The sequence below is a fragment of the Oreochromis niloticus genome, linkage group LG15, assembly GCF_001858045.2.
Source record: "Oreochromis niloticus isolate F11D_XX linkage group LG15, O_niloticus_UMD_NMBU, whole genome shotgun sequence".
In the NCBI taxonomy this organism is placed as follows: Eukaryota; Metazoa; Chordata; class Actinopteri; order Cichliformes; family Cichlidae; genus Oreochromis; species Oreochromis niloticus.
The window spans coordinates 11,234,257-11,247,416 of record NC_031980.2 but is presented as its reverse complement, the minus strand read 5'-3'; the positions used below and the strand labels follow the sequence as shown (position 1 = coordinate 11,247,416).

Sequence of the window (13,160 nt, the reverse complement as noted above, 5' to 3'; positions counted from 1 at the left end):
TGTTTTTTCCATTGTTTAACCACTGCTTCCAGCCAAGAGTGATACCATATATGCCCTATAGCTGCAGAAAAGGCTAACATTGTTATCTTTTTACAAAAATACAGCTGAACATGAGAGGTTTTTGGACCAGTTTTGTGTTCTCTATTCTTTAAGCACCGGTTCGAGCACCGTTTAAGCACCGGCACCGTTTCAAAAGTACCGGTTTGGTACTGGTATCGGATAAAACCTAAACGATACCCATCCCTAAAAACAACCTGAAAAAAACTTAACCTTTAACCTTAACTGTTAAACGAAGAACCCACAAATTAAATGTAAATGTTCACAATTTAGAATTCAAATGCAAACAGGATATTTAATAAAGGATTTAAGCAGGGGCAAAGCATGCAGCTCAATCACATTAAAACCTTAAATTATGAGAGCCACGAGTGCACAAATCACTTCATAAATCACTAAAGATAATCAAAAGCTGCTGCTGGATGACTACGACTGATTTTGTAGAGAGAAAAACTAAGATAGTTGTCTGGCCAATCTCTATATTTCTTCTCCGTCTGTGATGGTTGAAGATCGGATGAGGAAGTAGTAAGTCCACTAGGTTCTGTGACGTCCGTAATCCAACACGACAGAACGAGCACAGAAGAAAAGTCTTATAAATCCAATTTTCATATCGCATTTGTTTGGCTATAGTTAATCCTCCCGTACTCCTCATTTTATAATCCAACTTTGAACCTTTCGTATAATCCTTTCTTCAAGATGGTTCGTCAGCTTACAGTGAGGTCTGGGGGAATAACAAGCCTTTATTACAGAAACATCTATTTTAATACTACTCCTCCTGAGATCACATGACTCACATTTACTGTGTTTATTGAACAGTAAACTAGAATTAACTGAGAGGTGGTGAGTGTCACATTCTACTCTCTGGCTTTAGAGAGGACAGACGGAATTAGCAGTGGCCGATGTGAGCTCGGATGGATTGTTGTGGTCTGCTTCAACAACCTCACTTGTTTGTGGAGCAGGAGCACAGGAGAGGTTACAGACGAATATCCAGAGTGGCAAGGTGAGCGGAGGCAGTGTAGGCTGGTAACTTCATGTGAGACTAGAGATAGACTCGAAAGAGCAAAATCCAAGCCTGCCCCGATCATAACAATTTGTATGTACAATGGTAACCTCAGTGACTTCCTGTGCATAAGGTCTTGAACTTATTACAATGATATTACAGAATGATGACTTTTCATTATATTGGTCAATTCTAAATTCTGCATCTCAAATCAAATTACCATTAGCACAATCACATGTGTATATATTTCTAAAAATCTGTACTCTATCAACTGTACTAGGGCTTGATATAATTTAAATAGTCCCCAGTGGATGAGACTTTGGCGATCTTAACCTCTCTGGCAGCTCTTGCTCTTGAATTTTAAACAACTTATCTCCAGTTTTAATGGTACAGTTTGTAAAATTACACCACTTTGCAGATTCTAGTCGTAGTTGTCGTCTGTTTTCTTTGCTCTTTCAATTTAAGTGCATAATCATAGCTAAGGTGGACGCTATAGGACAAACAACTCTGGCTGCGGTTCATCTGTAGTGAGTGCAGGCTGTCAGTCCGCTGTTTACCTCAGCTGTCAATATGACTGCAGTGTCATTATGGTGGGTGTCCACATCTATTCACTCTGCAGGATGCTGTAAAACTTTGTGAAAGGAGTTTGATACATGTTGATGAGTCAGCGAAGCCCACTTCTGTCCCACTACAGTGACACCGAGGTGAGCTCTGAACTTCTCTGTTTGCGTTTTTGCCTCTGTTAGCTGCTTTTATCCACTGTTAGCTGCTGTTAGCTGGCATTAGTGAAACATTTCTTTGTAGTGGGTCTAACAGTGTTGGACTCAGACACTTGTGACAGTGTAATTCAGCTGTTTATTAGAAGGAAGTGTGGTTTTTAAGACACTTAAGCCTAACATTAGCTTGCGTAATGTTAGCTTAGAACGAGCTGTTGTTATTGTTTTGCTGGCGGTTTTCAGCTGTGGAATTGGATTGGATGTCTAATCTGCTGACAATAAGTAACTGTGACAATATCAGGAATAAATAAGCATGTTTATGTACATTTTAATGTATTAAGGTATTTAGGCTTGAGGCGAAGAGGAAGGGAAGGAGATGGAAATAAGGACGAGAGCGAGTAAAAAGTGAGTATTGGTGGAGTAGGAGAAAGACAGTGAGAAGGGGATAATGAAAATATACATGTACAAATTTTGACTTCCTGTATCTTTAAACATTTGGTCAGTAGAAAGACGCTCTTAAAAATTAAATGGGAAAGCAGTTTTTGTAATAATTTCTTCATGTATATATGAATATACTCAGTGATGAAAACAGGTCAGTGGTAGAGTGTATATGTGTGTGTAACATTCTGTGGTTCATCTGGCACATTACTTCTCTGCTCTGTGGTTAGTGTTATCTGTTCTGGCAGCGAGTCCATGTCAAATAGTGGGAAGATGTGCAGTGTGACGAAGCATACTAGAGTCACACTCTGTCCCCTGTCAGCTCACTTTAGGTCACCCTCTTTCCCCCAGTGGCCTTCTGGGGCTCTATGATTACGACCAACACGGTGGGATCAGGGGAGCCATAGCTGATGTGTTTCCCTAAGTGTATTAGCAGTCTCTTGTAAGATCAGTAATACATTCACAGACATGGTTAAGTCAGCGCTCCTGTTACACTGTAAATAAGATGTTGGAAAAACTGTGCACGGAGATTAAGTTGGTTCTATTGCAAAATTTAAATTTGAATAAGTTCAAATATATATATGAAATCAACAATACATACTTTTATTAAGGTGCAGACCAAATTGTTCATGCGATGACAGAAATTAAGGAATATTTCAGCGTGCTATCTGAAAAATTACCCTCATGAACAAACAAAAATGAATGTGAAAACAGACTACGAATGCGTATCACATGCTAGCCTTCTCCCTGCAGAGATGTGCTAAGATGATGGGTATGTCTTTCACTGGATCATTTACCACTCATTGATCTTATGATTATCATGCTAACTGAGTTGTCAGCTAGGGCATCTGGCATCACTGATTCAGGCATGGCGATAGAGCTAGGAGGCAGGCCTATTTATTATGCATGGTCACACAATCTCTAGTTTCATTCTCTAAAGGCTTAATTATGTGCTAAAAAAGTCTTCAAACAAGCTCCTTTCACATAGTAACTTATACCTGTCCAGTCTTATTTAGTTCAGACGGCCTGACAAATATGTATGGTACAGTTTGTACAGACACACACAAACAGGACATTAGTTTCTGACATGTCAACGCTGTTGTTTACTGCTAAATCATAGGATGGATTAGTGGCTCAGAACCATAATTTGTCAAAATAAATTAAAGGAAAAGCATTAAAGCTGATTTGATAGCATAAATAGCATTACTGTTTTGCCAAACTGTCAACGATGTCCATCTGCCACGAGACTCGGGGAAAAATAGTTGTGAGCTGTTTTGAGTACAACTACAAACAATGGTTTAATGATACTGTATCAGCCAGTCTGAGGTGCTGATTGATTATGCCATAAATCTGCTTCTGAGTCTTGAAAAAACAAAATAAATAAAACTACATAAATCATTTTTGCAAAAATATTTCCACAGGTCTCCATTTGCATTGATATTCTAATCAAAACCCTTTTAGTCTGATTAGAAAATAGATATTAGTTAAGCAAGAGAAAACATAAACCAACTCAATTTGAAAAGTGCGTTGGAGTACAGTTTAATGCACTGCTAAAGACTATTCTAGCAGCACCCACAACAATGAAGCATTTTTTAAGTTGTCAGGTTTTTGCAGTCACGAGCAGCAAGAAGACATTTTGACTTCCTAGGTAATTCATTCAAGACCGGTGTTGTTGTGGTCCTTAACTTGTGTTCTTGTTGCACTTATGAAGAAAAAGTGCAGGCTTTCTTGTGCCATGTGTAAGATATTTAGTTGTAGGCTACTCCTGAATATTGGACCACATCGTGGTTATCTGCTGTAATGAGTGCCGAACTTGTTATTTCTCATCTCATTTCTGCTTTCTGTCTGATAACTAGAATGTCCAGATCATCTCACCTTACTTCACTCTGCTGCCTGCTGTTCTTGTCCAGCTGCAGGCTGCATCGTGACACCACGGACACATAGTCTACCTACGAGCACTTTCTGTCTTACCGTCATAGGACTCGCAGTGACTCCCACGCAATAGAAGAGGGCTGTGATTTTATGTGTAGCATCACCCACCTGTTGTAACGCTGCACACATGCACATACATAGCAGGTAGCTTAATAAAGTAGATAAAAAATAACTGTTGTTCCATTTCTCTGTATTGTTTTCCAGTTTTACTACTAACTGTTGTTTGTTAAGCTGATGTTTGAATTCATTGTTTCCATATATGCCCATTCTTTTACCTGAAAATATCTAGACTTACTTCTTACACTCAGTGTTTCCTCTCATCCTGGACTGTCGTACACTCAAAATTATCCCCCCAAAAATGTGATTCACAGAAATGTAATAGTCCCGAATTCCTTCAGTGCAGATTTTCCCAAAAAGTTACACAAACTCATGAACTGTATATTTTTGACAGAACTTCAAAGGTGTCTAAAGTGTTTCATTTACTTCTTTATCAGTTTTAGATAAAAGAAAATAAACGTAACCACTATCAGTCATTCTACGGTGCAGCTGTAGTGTACTGTGTTTAATAAAGGGGGTATAGAGAAAAAGAAAACTAGAGCGCACCTTTATCTTTCAACACAAGGGAAGCATTCTTAACACAACTGTTGAAAACAGCCATATTAACCATATTTACTATCAAATATACATTGGTTATGCATGATTTCATGTGATAGTTATCCTTAAAAATACTTTAAAAGTACTTAAATACTTTAATGAAAAGACAATACTTGCCTTTTAAATGATCATCTAAGACATAAAAGTAAAATATAGGCTACACACTTTCAGTGGCTCACATGTGGCTAACACGATAAACAGTAGTAAAATGGTAACGAACCCAAACTGATATTTACTAGTAAAACCTGCCTGCAAAGCCATAATACCTGCATAAATTTGCTTTTTAGAGCACTGAGTGGGGAGCACTTCAGTTCACCTACACTGTTATTCAGACTGATCTCAAAGCCACAGAAAATACACAACCATTACACAAGAGATGCTATGCATTGGGTGCTGAAAAAAAAGATTCTCTAAATATCTTGTAACAAGAGCATCCACAACTCAAGGGCATCAAATCATCTGCTAAGAGGAGAAACACCAATGAACACAAAAGTTGAAAATAATCAGGGAATCGGGGGAGGACAGACAGAAATAAAAACCCAGGACACTGAAGAGAACAGCCATTCAAATTAAGACAGCAAGTAATAAAGGAAGTCGTAAATGCAACACTAAACATGTACGAGACAAAGGAACAAAGGGGAACAGGCATAAACAGAATGAGGCAACACAAGGAAACAAAGTGAAGACAACAACTACCAATTATAAAAGGAACCATTAGAGACTAAGTTAGAGTAAGAAGTAACAAGTAAATACTGAAAAACAAGGGCTTAATATCACCACAAAATAATCCAGAAATAAAATCGAGTATATGAAACTTGAAACATTTGAACATAAACCTGAACAGGAACTCAAACTATATCTAAATATCTAAATTAAGAATTCAAAACAGTAAACGAGAAACAAATAACAAATACATGCCTCTTGCCAGCAGTTAGTTACCTGAGATACCTGGATAAATCATTTTTTCACTTTTTTCACAGACAAATTTTACGAAAACCGTTTTCCTGAGCTGTTGCCCTGCTGCTTCCAATAAGTGTGGCAGGAGTGGCTCAGGAGGTAGAGAAAGTAATTTACTAATTGGAAGGTTTGTGGTTCAATAAGTGGCTCGTCTAGTTAAAGTATGCTTTGGGCTAGATGCTGAACCCTGAGTTGCCCCTGATGCATCCATCGTTAAGTGTGTGTGAATGTCAGGTTAAAAGAGCTTAGGGATAGAAAAAGTCTTTGAGGTCAAATGTCTGTGTAGGGTCTCGGTCATCCAGGTCATGGTACTCTAGCAGAGTTTGGAAAGAAAAGCGACTGAACTGAGTTTCTTGAAGTCCAATAAGCTTCCTTGGTTCTAAGACCAAATGGTGGCGAGTCCAGAGTCTTTAAGCTCTAGTGGGAGGTGTCCCTTGAGTGGGTAATTGACCCACTTTTGATCATGTACCTCGCCACATGAACCAAGGTGTGAAAAAGGGTGTGGGTCATTATCAGCAGAGGTTTCAGGTGAAACCATTGGGAGACCCTGCCTTACTGGGATCAGCTGACGAAAGACGTGAGTGGGCATTGAGGCACATGGGAAGGGAGCTCAAAACTGAAATATAGGTGGCAGACAGACATGGTGTCGTAAGCCACCCCCTCTGTTCAAAGACGATCGCTCACATTGGAGATAGATGGCTCCTTTTACTCCTCTTTCAAACCATCTGTCTTCTCTGTCCAAAATGTGAACATTGACATCCTCGAAAGAGTGACCTTTATCCTTTAGAGGCAGATGTACAGCTGAGTCTTGTGTACTCAGTGTCTACAGCACAGTCAACAAATGGCAAACTATTATCCTTTGTATCTTCCCCGGTGAACTTTATATTTCTATCCACTGAGTTGATGTGAACAGTAAGTGCTTCTACTTTTTGAGATTTAAAAAAAAATGCTCTGGGTACTCAAATAGAGTAATAAGGTGCTATATAACTACAAATCTGTTTGTCAGTTACAGCACTCTGGGGCCTTACCACACCTTTTGTGCCTAATCTACTATTAAACACTGACTGAAATAAAATAAAAATCACTAGAATGGGCAAGGAGGTAGGGTGAAGAGGTAGGTTGTTGCAAGCACCTGGGGTGTAGTGCAGACCAATACTGTTTGAAAAATAGCTCGTCCGGCTGCAGCTCATTTCGGTGTTTCCTTTTAATCACACTGCAAAAACACATTTCAAATGATTCACTCCAGTTCATGATTTGGCAACTTTTTTCAGGGAAGTACTTACCATCATGTTTTGTTACCAGCAGCTGATCATTGATGTGAGACCTAAGTTGACCATGCCCTCTCCAAAATGCTGTGCTTCAAGACCTACAATAAATGAATTCATATTTATTTTCAGAGTGGTGCAGCGACCATGACATTCTTTTTCAGTAGTGATGGTCCATAGCTCTTATGTCAATACTAGTTGTGAGATTTTTCTTCTGCTTCCTTCTTTTCAGGTCCTGATCAATAGCCCCTCTGACCTCAGACAAAGGGGCAGTGTTGGGAGAGCAATCTCAGGGATGGAAAACACATGAGGGCAGGAAGTAGAGCATGTGAAACAAGAAACAAGGTTAAGCAACAAAAAGCAGCAGGAAACAAGAGACATAGTTCAGACTGTGTTTGTTCACAACCTCCCTTTTTAATTTTCTGTGGCCTGTGACCTACCTCTAGAGCTGCGTAACCTCTGAAGAATAGTTGAGGTGCACCATTTGTCACTTTCTCATAGCAAAGGAGGTTTTAATAGAGCAATTTAGTTCTTGTCCTTGCAGCTGCAGAATGTCCTCTATATTGACCAGAAGCTCAATATACAAACAATGTCTTTTCTTTCCTTTTTCATCCTCCTCAAACTCAGTGGCATCTTAAAATCAAAAGGACATCAAAAATGCGAAACACCTTAACAATTTGGACACTAGTGAGTGTTTCCTACAAGGCTGGGTCGTAGTGAATATTGTGAGCTCCTATTCCTGTCATAATAGTCACCAGTTTCAGAGGGACAGGAGTAGATCCTCTTTCAAACACACACACAACCACAGAGTTACAGCGTGAAAGCACTATCACAGTAAAATGTTGTTTGTTTGATTTTCGGTGTAAGAAAAAAGATTGAAATTCAGGTCCCAGGCGGGTCTGTGACTCAGAGTGGAGCTGCAGGTAACAGATGGGATTTATTGACTCGGGAAACATCTCTATCAGCCAAGCCCAAGGTCGATAAACGTAGTGTCTACCTGTGAAGAGCTGTCAGTCTTTTCTGAGCATGACAAATGGCGTCTCATCTATATAGACCTGCAGAATTTGACATATTCCTGCAACATTTCATGACAGAGTACATATACATACACCCCTATTTGGTCAGCGTTGTGCACCACACACAACTCAATCACTCATTTTTCCCCCCCTTTTTTTGTTTTTCTGTGACACACCATCCTTTTTGTTTTCCATTATGGCACAACAGCTTTGTTTTCCTTTTACATGTTCACATCGCAATCTGTCCAGCTGACACTGATCAATGGCAGCGGCAGTGTAACAGACCGCAAGAACAACAGGGGTATTGACAGCAAGAATGGATTTTACAGAAAGCGAGTGACTACAGTAACACGGTGACTGATTGTGGTGAGAACTTGTCAAAGCAAATGACTTACTTCTTCCATTCCTCATTTTACGTCACCTACCACCCCTCCTTTCTTTCTGATGAACAGTAAGGTTCTCAAACTGAGTGCAACGCCCGAGTATCATAACTGGAGGCAGGGATTCTAGTCGCTAATATTTCATCAACTTGTGCCTATAAATTAAAAGATTCTTTGCAGTCGAGCAACAGTGAACAAGAGTTTGGTGCCATTACTTTAAATAACTCTAGATAGGCGTGTAATGAGAGAATTCTTTGTCAGACAAAGAATAGCCTTGTCAAACTTCACACACAAAGCTGCATTTATTAAACCAAAGCTTTTAAAAATCCAACTAAGGAAGCTTCCAGCCACTGAAGCATGAATTTCAAAAGCAGCCATTCAATTTATTCAGTCAGAAGTTCATACACTGCCCAAAACTATTAAAGGGACACCCACTAAATCAGGGTATTGCATCAAGTCAATTAAATGTCTGAGATATTGATCTGATTGGTTAAGTAAGAGAGGAGGTTGTTAATCAGTTTCAACTACTTTTGGTATTAATGAAATTAACAATGAAACATCAAAAAACAGGAATGGTTTTAAAAGTGGAGGCCACTGACATTTTTTCCCTTCTTATCTTTTTTTGACTGTTGTGATAGTGTCACTACTAGTAGCACGAGGCGATACCTGGAAACTACAGTGGTCCAGCTCCTCCAGGATGACACAGCAATGCGTGCCAACGCCAGAGGGTTTGCTGTGTCTTCCTGACATAAAAGCATTACAGGAAAACTGAACAGAAGATCCTTAACCCGTCAGCAGGATTAATATCTGCTCTTTTGTGCATGAAGGAACAGGAAGAGCAGTGCCAGAACTCTGCACAATGACCTCCAGCAGGCCGCTGGTTTGAATGTCTCTGACCAAACAATCAGAGACATTTGGCCCAACATCCTCCAGTGTGCCAGAGTATGTCAGGTGCCAGCACAGTGGAGCTTGATTGGCATTTACCATGGAACACCAGAATTATCAGGTCTACCACTGGCATCCAGTGGTTCACCCGGAGCACACGTGACAGACGTGAAAGTGTCTGGAGAAGCTGTAGATAACATTATGCTGATTGTAACATCAATCAGCATGGCCGGTTTGATGGTGGTTTCAGCGATGGTCTGGGGAGGGATATACATGAAGCGACGCACAGACCTCTACAGGCAAAGCAACAGCACCCTGACTGCTATTAGGCATTAAAATGACATCTTCCTACATTTGTTGAAATGTATAGACAGTGGGTTCCTTTGTCAATATGCAGGCAGTTCCTGGAGGAGGAAGGCATTGATACCACTGACTGGAGGTCGCCTGACCTAAATCCAATAGAACACCTCTGGGACTTCATGTTTCTGCTCCATCCGACATCGCCAGGTTGCACCTCAGACTGTCCAAGAGCTCAGTGATGCCCTGATCCAGATCTGGCAGGAGATCCCCAGGACACCATCCATTGTCTCGTTAGGAACATGCCCTAACATTGTCAGTTATGCACAGAAGCACACGGGGTCCGTGCAAACTACATTGTACAACCCCCCCCCCCCCCCCCCCCCCCTCCTTCCCACAGCTAGGCATTTGTTGTGATGTGTTGTAACTCTGAACATGACTTGGTTCATTTCATTCTGCATGAACTGAACTTTGAGCTGAGTGTGAACTTGACAAACACTTCAGTCTGCATCTGCCAGGGTTGTTGGACTTCTGCCTGGGGGAAAGTGAATACCAAATTCTTCATTGCTGGATTTTTCTCAAGAAAATGGAGCCCAGACCATGCAAATGATGGACTAGGAATCTATTAAGTAAATTTACTAGGGGTACCCACACTGATGCAATGAATATAAATCATTTGTGGCTCTATGCGTGTGTGACTTGTAGGCTTTCTTGGACATTTGGAAACGCTTTTCCTCTTGATGGTGAGTGAACATTCAACCTAATAGAACTGCACTGAAAATGAATCGTGTACTTTTTCAAAGGACAAAGTTCATATTCAAAATATAAGAACCAAAGTATTATTGGAAAAAACAAATTCAGCTTATTTCTATTTGATAAAAACATTTACATTTAAATATGGAAAATAACTGTGCTCATCATATCTAAGAAACACAAAAGCAAGAAGCAGGAGACTTTTAATTATCCCTTTTAAGATATGGTATGAGTGTCTGGCACGTTACTGAAAACAGCCTTGTTATAAAATCTTTGGAAAGTGACAAACATTTGTCTTTGAATGTAGAACTTGATTTGTTTTTAATCTACAGTACTGTGCAAAAATCTGAAAACTTACACATGAGCATGGTGTGTAAAGTGTCCTTAAAAAATTTGAGGAAACTGGACAAGAAGAGTACAAAAGAAGAAGTTGCAGGCCTAAAAAGATATCTACAGCAGATGACAAACGGGGAAAAATCAAGCAAAGACCTGACAAGACTTTCTGATTTTGATCCACCATATTTTCCAATACCATCTCAAAAATGTCTAACCACTATCACTAGCTGTCAATGATCTGTAAAGATCTCTGTCTGATCATAATCAACCATGGATTGGCCTTTCTAAAAGGAACAGTGCAACTCCATCAACACTCTCAACATAAACATTGAACCTATAGTGTTCTTTCTCAGCAGGAAGCCATATTTCTCCCTGCTGATTATGTCTCAATTTAGCTTCAACAACTCTTTCCCATCCACAACACCCAAAATGGGGGCGCCCATGGACGGTGTGGCTCAGTGCTCTGTATAATAGTTTTTGTTTGGAAGTGTGTGATAATTTTGCTTCTGATCCTATTTACCTTTTGCCATGCAAACATCCACAGTTGGATATATACATCTTTTTAAATCTTTTTAAAATTATAAAATGTTATCGTTTTTCTTAGTCTGTACTATTCAAGATAGACATTTGGGTTATCAGTTTGAGTGAATTGGTGATCGTAAATGGAAGTTATTCAGCTAATTGTGAACTCTGAAGTGCCTCAAAGGAACTGTCTTGGCTGTCTCGTGTACATTTTTTGTATAGTTTTTATTAATTCTTTTCTCTTAGCATTAAAAAAGCTTTGACTCGATCGTATGCTGATTATGCTTCAATAACATCAATTTTTAAAAATATACTTTAAAGGAGCATTTCTTTAGATTAAGTACTTTTTGGTGTAAAAGGTTTTTTAATAACTATTTGACTATAAGTTATGACATTTATGTATTAGAATGTGATAGATTTAGTCTGGTCTGTCATTTTCTTTGCATAATTTGAACCGTGTCAGTTATAGGTCACATTTCAAAACCATGGCTTGACAAGGAGTAGTGCATCAAAACTCACCAGAAACCAATCCGATCAAACATCTGCAGGATTTGCCCAAACAAACCAAGACCGCAACTCTGTTACCAGCATCCTGGAGCAAACCCCCAGAAGTGTCCTGACTGTGTCCTTGTGGATCCAAGGTGTTTTGACGGCACATTAGGTGGGTAGTTTTAATGTTGTGGCTGATATCAGTGTATTTGACCAGAGGCGTAAACTGTGCCTGCACTCCATCAGTACTGCGTCTCAAGTCATGGATTTGCCCTTTTCAAAATTCACAATGAATTAAAACTATTGAACTGATTTGAAACAGCCTGATTTCGAGCTGTTACAGAGTATTGAATTTAACACTTAATCTTTTCCCAGTTTAATTTCTTTTTCACCTGTGGCACAGCTCAGGTCATTGAGAAAATTACAGGATCAGTCTATAGTCTTTAATATCCGTCTACAGTTTAGGTGGATGTTTTATAACTCGCTGCAGGGGTGTGTTGTGAAAGTTGTCTGAAGTTCTGATTTTGATCCTGCCGGCATTACAAGAGATATCCGGGGTAATTTCTCTCTTTGATACACTGCTGGGATTCAGCGTCCATGCAAACAATGATGGGATTCAGTCTTCACAGCTGGTGAGATCATTTCAAAGTACCTGAGCGCAGCTAAGATATTTTGTTTTCATCTTACTGGCATTTCTCCTATTTCAGAATGTGGCGTTTTCTCCAACTAATTAGATTTCACCAGTTATGAAAGTCTTCGATGCGTAGAAAACTTAGGATGTGAAGAAATTCAGTTTTGGCTGTTAAAACTCAAAATATTATAATGTGTGTCCAATTAGTTTAAATACGGGCCCATCCGCTGATCTGCCTGGCCTGTTAAAGCTGTGGGGGGTATACTTAAGATTAACTGTATCCTTTAATGCTTAATTCAAGTTTACAAGGTTAAAACTGTGTTGGTGCTCATTATTTTTCACAGTTTAGCATCATATAGTAAATCCTTTTTTATTTAGTTTACATACTGAACATGAATGCTGAGGACTGCACTGAAGTACAAAGTACAAAGTGTACTCTGTTAGATTTTAATTGAAGTCAGTGAACGCTATCCACCTTTTACACCAACGCATTATCAACACTAAGCCAAGAGCTTACTCACAGGGGGGAGATGTGATTGCTTAGATGTGTCCGAACATTTGAACCCAACACTAAATGGCTGCAAAAGTCATTTCGAGGCCCTGTATACTGTGAAGTCAACACCCCACAACATTAGAGATGGAAACAATCCATCTAAATGAATAAGCTCTTCGCAACAGTGGAGGGGGGGGGGGTTCAGACAGAACCACGCTCAGGGTGGGAGGGCCACCTGCTGCTACTAATTGGAGTGACGAGAAAGAGAGAAAAGCAGAGGACAGAAAGATGACAAACAGCATGAAGCGCAATGTGGCTCAAACTCTAAGATGATGTTACTTC

General features: G+C 39.7%; 1 long non-coding RNA gene across 1 annotated transcript; it reads left to right on the top strand.

Annotated features, from left to right (window-relative positions):
* Positions 1–1,622: 1,622 nt before the first annotated feature.
* LOC102078241 (uncharacterized) lies at positions 1,623–4,530 on the top strand. The gene is made up of 3 exons (XR_266517.2): positions 1,623–1,758; positions 2,112–2,175; positions 4,065–4,530. It is a non-coding gene; the product is annotated as an uncharacterized LOC102078241 (long non-coding RNA).
* Positions 4,531–13,160: the final 8,630 nt, after the last annotated feature.